The sequence below is a fragment of the Phaseolus vulgaris genome, chromosome 8, assembly GCF_051622355.1.
Source record: "Phaseolus vulgaris cultivar YP4 chromosome 8, ASM5162235v1, whole genome shotgun sequence".
NCBI classification, from domain to species: Eukaryota; Viridiplantae; Streptophyta; class Magnoliopsida; order Fabales; family Fabaceae; genus Phaseolus; species Phaseolus vulgaris.
The window spans coordinates 46,675,083-46,685,582 of record NC_143505.1 but is presented as its reverse complement, the minus strand read 5'-3'; the positions used below and the strand labels follow the sequence as shown (position 1 = coordinate 46,685,582).

Sequence of the window (10,500 nt, the reverse complement as noted above, 5' to 3'; positions counted from 1 at the left end):
ATGTATATGTTCTCTAAAAGTAATCACAAACTGAACCAAATGTCCTAACCTTATAAACGACGAACCATGAAATGGCACCATGCTCGACAATGCCTTCGAGTTCCTCAATCGCTGCCCCTTCACGAGCTATGGATCGCAACACTCAATTGCACCTCACAATCGCACCACATAATTGAACCACGAGATCGCACTTCAAGATCGTTGTTCACAATCGCACCTTGTTTCTCAGAAACCCTAACCTTACAATTAAAAATGTATAATCCCCAAATCAAATTACTAAACCCTAAACCCCCAATTCATTTTGGGCTAAACTAATGTAACCATCCACGTCAGTTGACACGTCTCTGCCACATAAGCATCCCTTAACGCCGTTTGGTGCGACTTAACATAAATCACCATTTTGAATACATTTTAAAAAACATAAAGACCAAATTGATTTTTTTAAAAACCATTGTGCTTAATTGAATATTGACCCAAAATGTTGGGACCAATAAGGTAATGAAACCTAAAATCATTAAAAAACAGGTTTACAACATTGCACCTAAACCCAATCTATACCTTGCAGTTTTAGAGATTAGCAAGAGAGAGAATGAATCTCTAAAACTACTTATTAAAGGGTTTAGATTAGCCACTTAAAAGGAAATAATGTGAGAGATGGTGGGGTCAAGTGGAGATGAATTAAGGATTATGTTGCTATCTAGATTTTTTTGGAGATTTTAATGTTCATTTGTCCCATCTTTTCCTTTTCATTTTTGTTTTAATATAAAACTCAAGTTAATTTAATGAACATGTTACACATTGTATGATTTTTAGTTTACTTAAATTGGTTGGCCTAAGAGTCAATAAATTGTTAATATATCAATAGGATCTTAACAAACGGATTCGTAAGAATGGTAAGATCGAGATGCCATCTGCTTCCTCCCCAACATAATTACAAAAAGAATAAATTTTGCACTACCTATTAAATTAGAAGTATTAGGGAGATTTGGGAGCATTTCCTTTGCATGATTTTTCTTTGGCAGTGGAGAATGCGTGGAGTAGTATTGGAGGAGATTTGGGAGTATCACATTTGCACGGTTTTTCTTCGAGAATGGAGAATGCTATAAGTAGCATTGGTGGAGATTTGGGATTATCCCATTTCCCTGTGCTTGGTTTTCAATTATTCACCTTAGTTGAGCTCAAAGCTTGAGCTTTTAACAGGAAAAGATGGAGGAACCATATATATTACATCTTAACTTTTTTTCACAAGAGACATGTCTAAATATGAAGACCAAAGGCTACAAAGAATTTCAGAAAACAAAGAAAAACTAGAGGCTTTGGCATTATCACATTTAGCTTATTCTTTGAAAGTCCCAACTCAAAATACCAAGAACAAGAAGGGAAAAGAAAGAGATGAATGTTGATCAAAGATGATCTTGAAGCTTTGATGTCTCCAAATCCATGGTGTTTGATGGAAGGCTAGAGTTGCTGCTTGTGTGGGTGGGATCTGGGTAGAATGATGTGTAGTCCACTCTTTGTTTGAATCTAAAATAGTTTGGAATCAAAACCTTTTTGAAAAAGATTGTTTTCTAAAGAAGTGGAAAAACAACCAGTTGTTTTATCGTTTCAATCGGTTGTTTGACACTCAAAGGTTTTTTAAAAGGGTTTGAAGTTGTTTGACTTGGTTGACTTTGCTGTCAAACCAATTCAATCTGTTGTTTGGTGAATTCAACCGATTGTTTGTTGAAAATCCATAACAGAATTTCTGTTATGTTTGCAAATAAGCTTTAAATGTTTTCTAACTGAATAGGCTTTTGCAACCGGTTGATTTTCTGGAAATCAACTAAAACAACTTTGTGCATTGTTTTCCATAGTTTCCTTCTCTGTGGTTCTTCATTGGCTTTCATTGTACCTTCAAAGTTTGCAAAAATATTTCATGAACAATTCATCCCCCTCTTGTTTAAGGCCATATATTCTAACAATTGGCATCAAGAGCTTGGTACTTGAAAAATATTCAAGTTTGATCCTAAAAATCTTTTTCTTATGGATGAAAAATTACCCTTTGGGGAGGGTGCATAAATAAACATACCACCTTTGTTCTGTGGTTTGAATTACCAATTTTGGAAGGTACGTATGAAGATCTTTGTTGAATCTCTTGATAAAGGATTATGGGATGCAATTGAAAATGACCATTTTATTCCTAAGCTTGAAAATGATGGTGTTTCTATTGAAAAGCCTTGGTCTGAATGGACTGATGCAGGAAACAAAAGAGCGAAGTTTGATTGCATTGCAAAAAATATTATCACCTCTGCCTTAAATTCTGATGAGTTTTTCAGGGTCTCTCAATGCGGATCTTCTAAGGAGATGTGAGATACACTAGAGATAACTCATGAAGGAACAAACGATGTAAAGAGTGCAAGGAAACATACTCTAATCCAAGAGTATGAGATGTTCAGAATGCTCAAAGGAGAATCAATTGCGGATGTGCAAAAGCAGTTCACTCATATTGTTAATCACCTTATGAGTCTTGGAAAGTTCTTTGACAAAGAAGAATTGAATATCAAGATTCTCAAATGTCTTGATAGATCTTGGCAACCTAAAGTCACGGCTATCCCAGAATCAACGGACTTGACATCTTTGACTACAACCTCCTTGTTTGGAAAACTTAGGGAGCATGAGTTGGAGATGAATAGACTCAACATTCAAGAGAATGAAGATAAGCATGTGAGAAACATTGCCTTGAAAATTGCCAAAAGCACAAGAACAACCAAGTTTCAAGTGATGAGACTGAATGAGAAACTCTTAGTTTGCTGTCCAAAATGTTCAACAAATCGCAACAAAGACTCCAATAAAGAAAGGTATGGCAAAAAGAAAACCAGTGATTTTAATGCTAACAATTATACTTGTTATGGTTGTGGAGAACAGGGGCACATAAAGGCTGAATGCCCAAACAAAGAGAAAAAGTCAAGCAAGATGGAAAGGAAGGCAAAATAAAAAAGAGCCTACATTGCTTGGGACGAAAATGATGTCTCTCCATGAAGCTCCTCATCAAGTGAAGATGAAGAAGCTAATCTGTGTTTGATGGCCAAGGAAGAGGATGATGCCAGTAGTGTAAGTTCTTGTAGTTCTTTAAATGCTGAAAATTATAGTAAACTTCTTCAAGCTTTTAAAGAAACACATGAGGAAGCTAATCGATTGACACTCTTAAACAACCGATTGAAAGGGTTGAATAACTGGCTTGAAAACAGAGTCAAGGCACTGGAAAAAGAGTTGGAGAATTCAAAAACTGATTTTTAAAATCTAGAAATGCTTTACAAGAACTCTTCTTGCAAGTGTGACTCACTTGTTTGTGAAAATTGTGAATCTCTTGAAAAAGAAGGTTTACTACCTTGTGAAAACTGTGGATTGGCTTTCAGAGGGTAATTCCAACTTTGAGAATGTCTTGGCATATCAAAATTGTGTTTTTGGAAAAGCAGGTTTAGGTTTTAATCCACAGAGCAAGAAAAAATGAGTTTTCAAAGTCTTTTTCAAAACTTCCAGAAAAACAACCGATTGAAAAATCGAAACAACCGGTTGTTACATGTTTTTATTGCATGAAAAGAGGCCACTTAGTTAGATTCTGCAATATTAGGAAGTTTTTTGTTCCTAAAGGTGTAATGAGATGGGTTCCTAAGGCTCCTACTAACATCATTGGACCCAAATTCATAAGGAGACCAAATCTTGCTTCTTAATCCTTTCATGTAGGTATCCTTGGAAGCCAATAATCACTTTTGGGCTTGAAGAATGACTGCTAAAGGGAAGAACATCAAGAGCAAAGTAAATCTTTGTACCTACACTTTTCAATTGTATATGTCTTGCAGGGTTCTTTGAATGTCAAGAGACATCCTTGGCACATGCATAGTGGGTGCTGAAAAGAGAAACTTCAAGAATAAAGATTGTATGTGTGTTTTCATTTCTCAACTTTTGTAAGTGTTCCGTCCGGTTGACCAGGACGTCTTCGTGCGCGACTTCAACCGTCTGCTAGGGACTCCTTCCCACTGATTGCCTGTGTATTCCTGCAAAAAAGAGGACAAAGAGGCGCCCTAGCGGCCGTTTGCACTCCGACGCTCAAGTCAACCAGCAAGAAACACCAAAATTGTTCACCTCCGTCTCTGAGCACCGCGTATGGCACTCTGAAGGTGGTAAAAATAACTGTGTATTGTGTGTCTGTGTTCTCTCTCTCAGGCAAAAATATTCCCCAGTCCCTTGTTCGTAACTGTTGAAGCACGAGCAAGCAACTAGAGAGCTCTCGTAAATTTGCAGAAAGTTCGAACCCTTTTTCATACATTCTCTGCGCTATTTAAACTACCCAAGCATTTAAAGCGCCTTAAAGCGCTTTTAATCACAAACGTAACGCACTCATTAAAGCGTTTAATTAGAAAACGTAGCGCATTTAAGACGTTGAAACGCTTGGGAGCCATTATAGTACCTGAATGCTCGAAAGGAAAACTGTATTGAATGACTTTAATTACCTGGCACCTGACTAAAGGGTGTTTCTATTCTGGCATGGCTGTCGTACACGTGGAGGTCCTCACGACGCCGTGACCCCATCTGGGGGCGCTTCTGCCCATCTGGGGACGTTTCTACGTGTGAGTCCTCCTGCCTGGGAGTGCTACTGCGCTAGGGGTGACTTTTTGGGTGCCAACTCATGCCCCCAATTATCTAGTCACTTACTTTGAGAGCGTATCTGCCTTCCTCTTGTACCCTGCACCCGGCTGCCCTGGGCGTGACCTTCCTCTTGAGTCGTATCTGCCCCACAGGCGTCTCTGGGGCGGCAGGAGCACTTCACGAGTCAGGCTGCCCTACACTGGTACTATTACTATGGCCTTGAAGCCACCTTTTCCTTCTCTTTATCGTTGCCCCGTGCTATCGGGACCTGAGGCCTTCCCACGGTGTCGCTTCCTCCATGGTCTTTCCTACCCATGGGTATCGGGGAACCACACCGTGATTGCCTTGCTTTAGCACTGTTTGATCAGGCGACGCCCTAGTTGGGCGACGCCTTCACCTGGGCGACGCCTTGCCTTGGCGACGCTTCCTCTTGGAGTCTCTCCACCTAGGCGACGCCTGGTGTTGACTTTGACTCTCCAGCCGTTGACTTTGACTCTCCAGCCGTTGACTTTGACCTTGACTTAGTCAACGCCCGGATACGGGACGGTATAGTAAGTATGCCTTGTGACTATATAAACATCTCAAAGTCTTCTTTTTGGGTGAATCTATTGGGGTTCTCTGTGCAAAGGTATGAACAAATTGCATACTGCATTTTTAATCAATTTAAAAGGTAATTTTTGGTTATGAAAAATGTTTTCTTTGCTGTCATAGTAAAACAACCGATTGTTTTTCCTCTGGCACCTCTATATAATGCCGTCAAGTTTGCTTAGGCGTAATTAAACCTATTTCTCTTTTTCAAATCTTGCTTTTGGACAAATATACATTAAGTGTGCCTCAGAATCTGATAATAAAAGATTATATTCACTTGTTTTCTTGAAAGCTCTATATCATTTTCTATTCTTGAAATGTCAACATTGTTTGTACTGTTGGACTACTATATTATCATTTTGATTTCTATTTTGTACAATCCCTTCTCATTGTCTATCTGTGAGAACAAATAGGGGGAGAAGTTTATGCTTGATTTGGTTGTACAGATAGCTTTGAAACTGTGCATTATGTTGTTGCTATTCTACACTTGAAAGCACTTGAACACTTCACTTTTTTTGTTTTGTTTTACTAATGTTGTATATGCAGAAAACTAGTTGTGTGCGTCTTGTTATCTTGCTTCTATACTTGTTTTGTATATGCATCAATTCTGTGTTGCAGGACCTTTCAAGTACAGGTGTTATGATGAAGAATAGTCAAAGTGATGCTTATGGTTTAAAAGCATACACCTTTCTCAAATTCTTGACAAGTCAAAATTCATGACCTATGTAAAGTAAGTTGTACATGTTCATCCTATGCTTTTGGCTTCATAAGACCAAATGAACTTCTAAACATGTTGAGGTAATGCAAAAGTATGAATGTATTTCATTATGCATTTCTCATCACTTTGAAAGATGATATGCTTTGAAAAATAACATTTTCTTGCTGTCTTAGAAAAACAACCGATTGTTTTACCTCTGACACATTTGAATAAAGTTGTTATGAATTCTTATGCATGATTACAACTTTTTCTTTTCTTTCAAAAACCATTGTGGGTCAAAAATGCATTTACTATGCCTCTGAATCAGATAATAAAGAGATGTATTCTTTGTTTTCTTTGAAATTCAAAACTTTTTATGAAAGGCAATCAAATTGGTGGTTTGATGTTGTAATTCTACACTCTTATGGGGTGTTGAAAACTGCTTTGGACTGCTGCTGCCATAGCTTTGGTTCACCATAGTTCTGCTGTTACACACATTGGTTTTATAGTTTATTCTGATGCTGCCATAACTCTGATACACTATAGATTTTTGCTACAATTCTGATATGGTATCACAGGTTTGTTGCAGCAATAGTGCTGCTACACACACTAGTATTATGTTTTTTCTTAATTCTGTTTTTATCCCTTTCTTCATTTTATTTGTGAAGACAAATAGGGGGAGAAGGTGTTTGTTTTTGTGTTGTGTATGTTTCTATTGCAAACTCTTATTTAAAGTTTTAATTATGCTTAAAATTGTTTATGTTGCTGCTACACTCACTGGTTTGACATTTTTTTTTGCCTGTTTTATGCTCCTTTGGTAAAGCAGAAAACTGGTTTGTGTGCCTTGGTAACCTGCTGGTATATATGCTCTGTGTTTGCATAATTTATGTTTTGCAGGTGCTGGTTCAGATTCAAACAGATCAACACAAGCAACCAAGGATTTGTTTTCATCAAATAGAGGGAGATTGTTGATCAAAGATGATCTTGACGCTTTGATGTCTCCAAATCCATGGTGTTTGATGGAAGGTTGGAGTTGTTGCTTGTGTGGGTGGCATCTGAGTAGAATGATGTGTAATCCACTCTTTGTTTGAATCTAAAACAGTTTGGAGTCAAAACCTTTTTGGAAAAGATTGTTTTCTAAAGAAGTGGAAAAACAACCAGTTGTTTTATCGTTTCAATCGGTTGTTTGAGACTTAGAGGTTTTTGAAAAGGGTTTGAAGCTGTTTGACTTGGTTGACTTTACTGTCAAACCAATTCAATCGATTGTTTCGTGAATTCAACCGATTGTTTGTTGAAAATCCATAAAAGAATTTCTGTTATGTTTGCAAATCAGCTTTAAATGTTTTCTAACTGAATAGGCTCCTGCTTTAAATGTTTTTAATAACTTTTGGAGTATTTAAAGAAGTTGTTATACTCTCTTAAAGTTTGATAACAGTTTGAGACATTTGTGAAAGTGTGAAAACAGATTTGAGTTTTCAAGATTTGCATTCAAGCTTTTGGGTTTTCTCAAAGAAGTGGAATAGGATTGTTGTAATCTTTTGATTTTATCTTCATCAGGTGTAATCCTTTTTGTATCTCTTGTATTTCTAAATACTGATGTGTAAGTGCAGAATTAGAGGGTGTTCTGATTTTTGTGGTGTTTGTGTGCCAAAGGAAGTGTGTGACTTGAGCTGTTCAAGGTCACTTCTTTGGTGGTGTGTTTGTAATATGGATTTTGATTGCATAGTAGATACCTATTGGTTTCTGGGGACTGGATGTAGCTCTTGGTGTAAGAGTGAACTAGTATAAATTTGTTTATGTGATTCTCTCTTCCCTGATCTCACATATATCTGTTTTAAGTTGTTTTTATTAATTTCTGATAAAAATAACCGGTTGAATCGCAAAAACAACCGGTTGATTTTCTGGAAATCAACTAAAACAACTTCGTGCATTGTTTTCCATAGTTGCCTTCTCTGTGATTCTTCATTGGCTTTCATTGTACCTTCAAAGTTTGCGAAAATCTTTCATAAACAATTCACCCTCCTCTTGTTTAAGGCCATATATTCTAACAATGAAGAGAACGATGAAGAGTATAGACCCAAAGAATTAGAAGAGTTTCAATATTCAAGTGAAGATGAAAAATACAATAAAAAAAGGTATGTAATGAGATTCTTAAAATGTATAAATGTTCGTGTTTAGTTTAATTACACAAGTAACATGTATCTAATTTAGGTTGATAGTGTAACTCATTCCTAAAGTTTTGTGATTATTTACTTTATATTTTGTAGATAACAAGATCATTAAGATTAAATTCTAAAAGGGTCAATGCATCTGAGTTGGTTAATGTTGAGCAACATGAAACAAGTACAGGTATTTGTATCACATGTTTTTCTAGATTGAATAAATAATTAGTGAAATTGGTATTGATTTATTTCCCTAATTTAATTTAGGTCAACATGTTGTTAAGAAGCAACATGGACATACCATTAATGTAAAACTTCCAAAGAAAAGAGATAAATTAATTGTAATGGGAAATACTTTTGACATCCAATTTCGCCCTCCTTATTTTAAACTTTGTGGAAAACATGCAAAATATTTCAAGGCTGAAGCAACTATGTGTATATGTCAAAAGGCTCCTTTACAAGTTAAAACTTGGAAGGAGATATCTGAAGATGATTTAACTCTAATGTGGAAACATATGAAGGTTAGTATTACTCTATTCATGTAAGTGTACTTAATTAATTTTTATTTATATATTTAATCTATTTTGATTATTTGGTACTCCTTTTAACTTCATGACTTTAGGATGCATTATGTTTGATGGAAAAGGATAAAGAACATGCAATGAAACAATTGCAAAAGCAATATAGAAATAGACATCACCATTTGTATCAAACATATATCCAAAACAAAGGCGTGCCACATGATGTAGTACACGAATATTGGACTTGGTTAATACATAACAAATGAAATGATTCTAAGTTTAAGGTAAGGTTACTTTCTTTGTATATCTATATCTTAAATTTGAATTTTATTTTTTATGTATTATAATATTAAATTATTTCTAAATTTATAGGAAAGGAGCTTGAAAAATAAAGCTAGTTGAAGTAAACAAGGAATTAAATCAATTATTGGCACTAAATCAATTGTCCAAAAGGCATTTGAAATGGTAATGTTGTTTTCTATGATTTCTTTATGTTTCACATATAAAAGTTTGTTTTATTCTTTTATTTAATGTATCATTTTATTACCTTATTTATTTGTTTTCAATAGAAAGAAGAATTAAAAAGTGAGGAATGGCCAAATGCAATGGAAGTATGGAAGGCTACACGTATGAGATCTGATGGCACTTGGTGTAATCCTAATGGAGAAGAAATTACGGTAAGTAAAAAAAAGTAGTGTAATGATTTAATTCAATGCTAGTTGCCAATGTTAATTATTGTGTGTTAACATTATGTAGGAAAATTTCAAAAATGTGAGTGAAGTGTATGGAGAAGAAATTTCAAAAGCACCTGTGCCATTGGTTAAACATTTTGCATATGTACTAGGAATGAAACCAAATCACTCACAAGGTATAGGAAGTGTATCAATGACAAAAAGAAATGCAGAGAGACAAGTTATCAAAGTAAAATGGAGAATGAACAAAAAAGAGCAAATGATATAGAGTTAGAAGTGCAAAATTTTGACTAGCATAATCCAACAACAGGAAAAGGCTAACAATCAATTTCAAAGTGAATTGCAATCTCTACGTCAATTAATTGAAGATCAAAAACTTTCTATGAAAACTCAACATGACCAAATGAAGCAAGAAATTAAAATGGAGAGGAAACGTCAAATGGCTACTCTACTAGGAGCTTTATCATTTAACAATTCAAATGTTCCTTCAAATACAGTAAGTTCTGTTAAGTTGTTCCATTACTATGTCTATAAGTACATTTTACATTTCTAAAATATTATTAATTAATTTTTTATTCTTCGGAAATATCCTATGAGTAGAAAAAACTTCATTCACACAATTTATTATTTAGAACCCTATTTCTTGGATTTTTCATGAAATGTACCATGACCTTGTTATCATTATCAATCTGGCCATTGCCTTTATATTGTAGTTTTTGGCATGCCGCAAGTCAATAGACCTAAGTAGCATATACCTCATGTTGTAAGTAGGATTCGTTAGTTCTTGGTTTTACAACTTCTCTTTAATGTGTAAGCAAAATTACATTTGAGATGCATTTAAGGATCATAATATCTCATCTCAACGTCCCATTAAATAAAACTAAGTTTCATACGTTTGAATGCTAAAGTTCAACTTGTTGCAGATTATATGATCCATATAAAAGCTAATTTATGATTGATTTATATTATCAACATGGATTCATACTCATGCTTATTATAATATTATAATAGTTGCAATCAAGTGGAAAACTCTTGTAATTCAAAGTGAAAGTTACAATTTTTTATGAAAACTCTACACTAACAAGATATTAAAAAAGAGAGAGATCAAACGTCAAATGTTCTACCAAATACAATAGGTTTGGTTCTTATTTAAATTTTTCATTAATATATCCATAATTTCATCTTTACATTTCTAAAATATGATTAATTTTTTT

At 35.0% G+C, this 10,500-nt stretch overlaps 1 non-coding gene across 1 annotated transcript; it reads left to right on the top strand.

The window, feature by feature from the left end:
* The first annotated feature begins 2,427 nt into the window (after positions 1 to 2,427).
* On the top strand, positions 2,428 to 10,053 carry LOC137825250 (uncharacterized). The gene is made up of 7 exons (XR_016514934.1): positions 2,428 to 2,964; positions 8,179 to 8,260; positions 8,341 to 8,594; positions 8,967 to 9,059; positions 9,164 to 9,271; positions 9,351 to 9,782; positions 10,000 to 10,053. It is a non-coding gene; the product is annotated as an uncharacterized LOC137825250 (transcript).
* Positions 10,054 to 10,500: the final 447 nt, after the last annotated feature.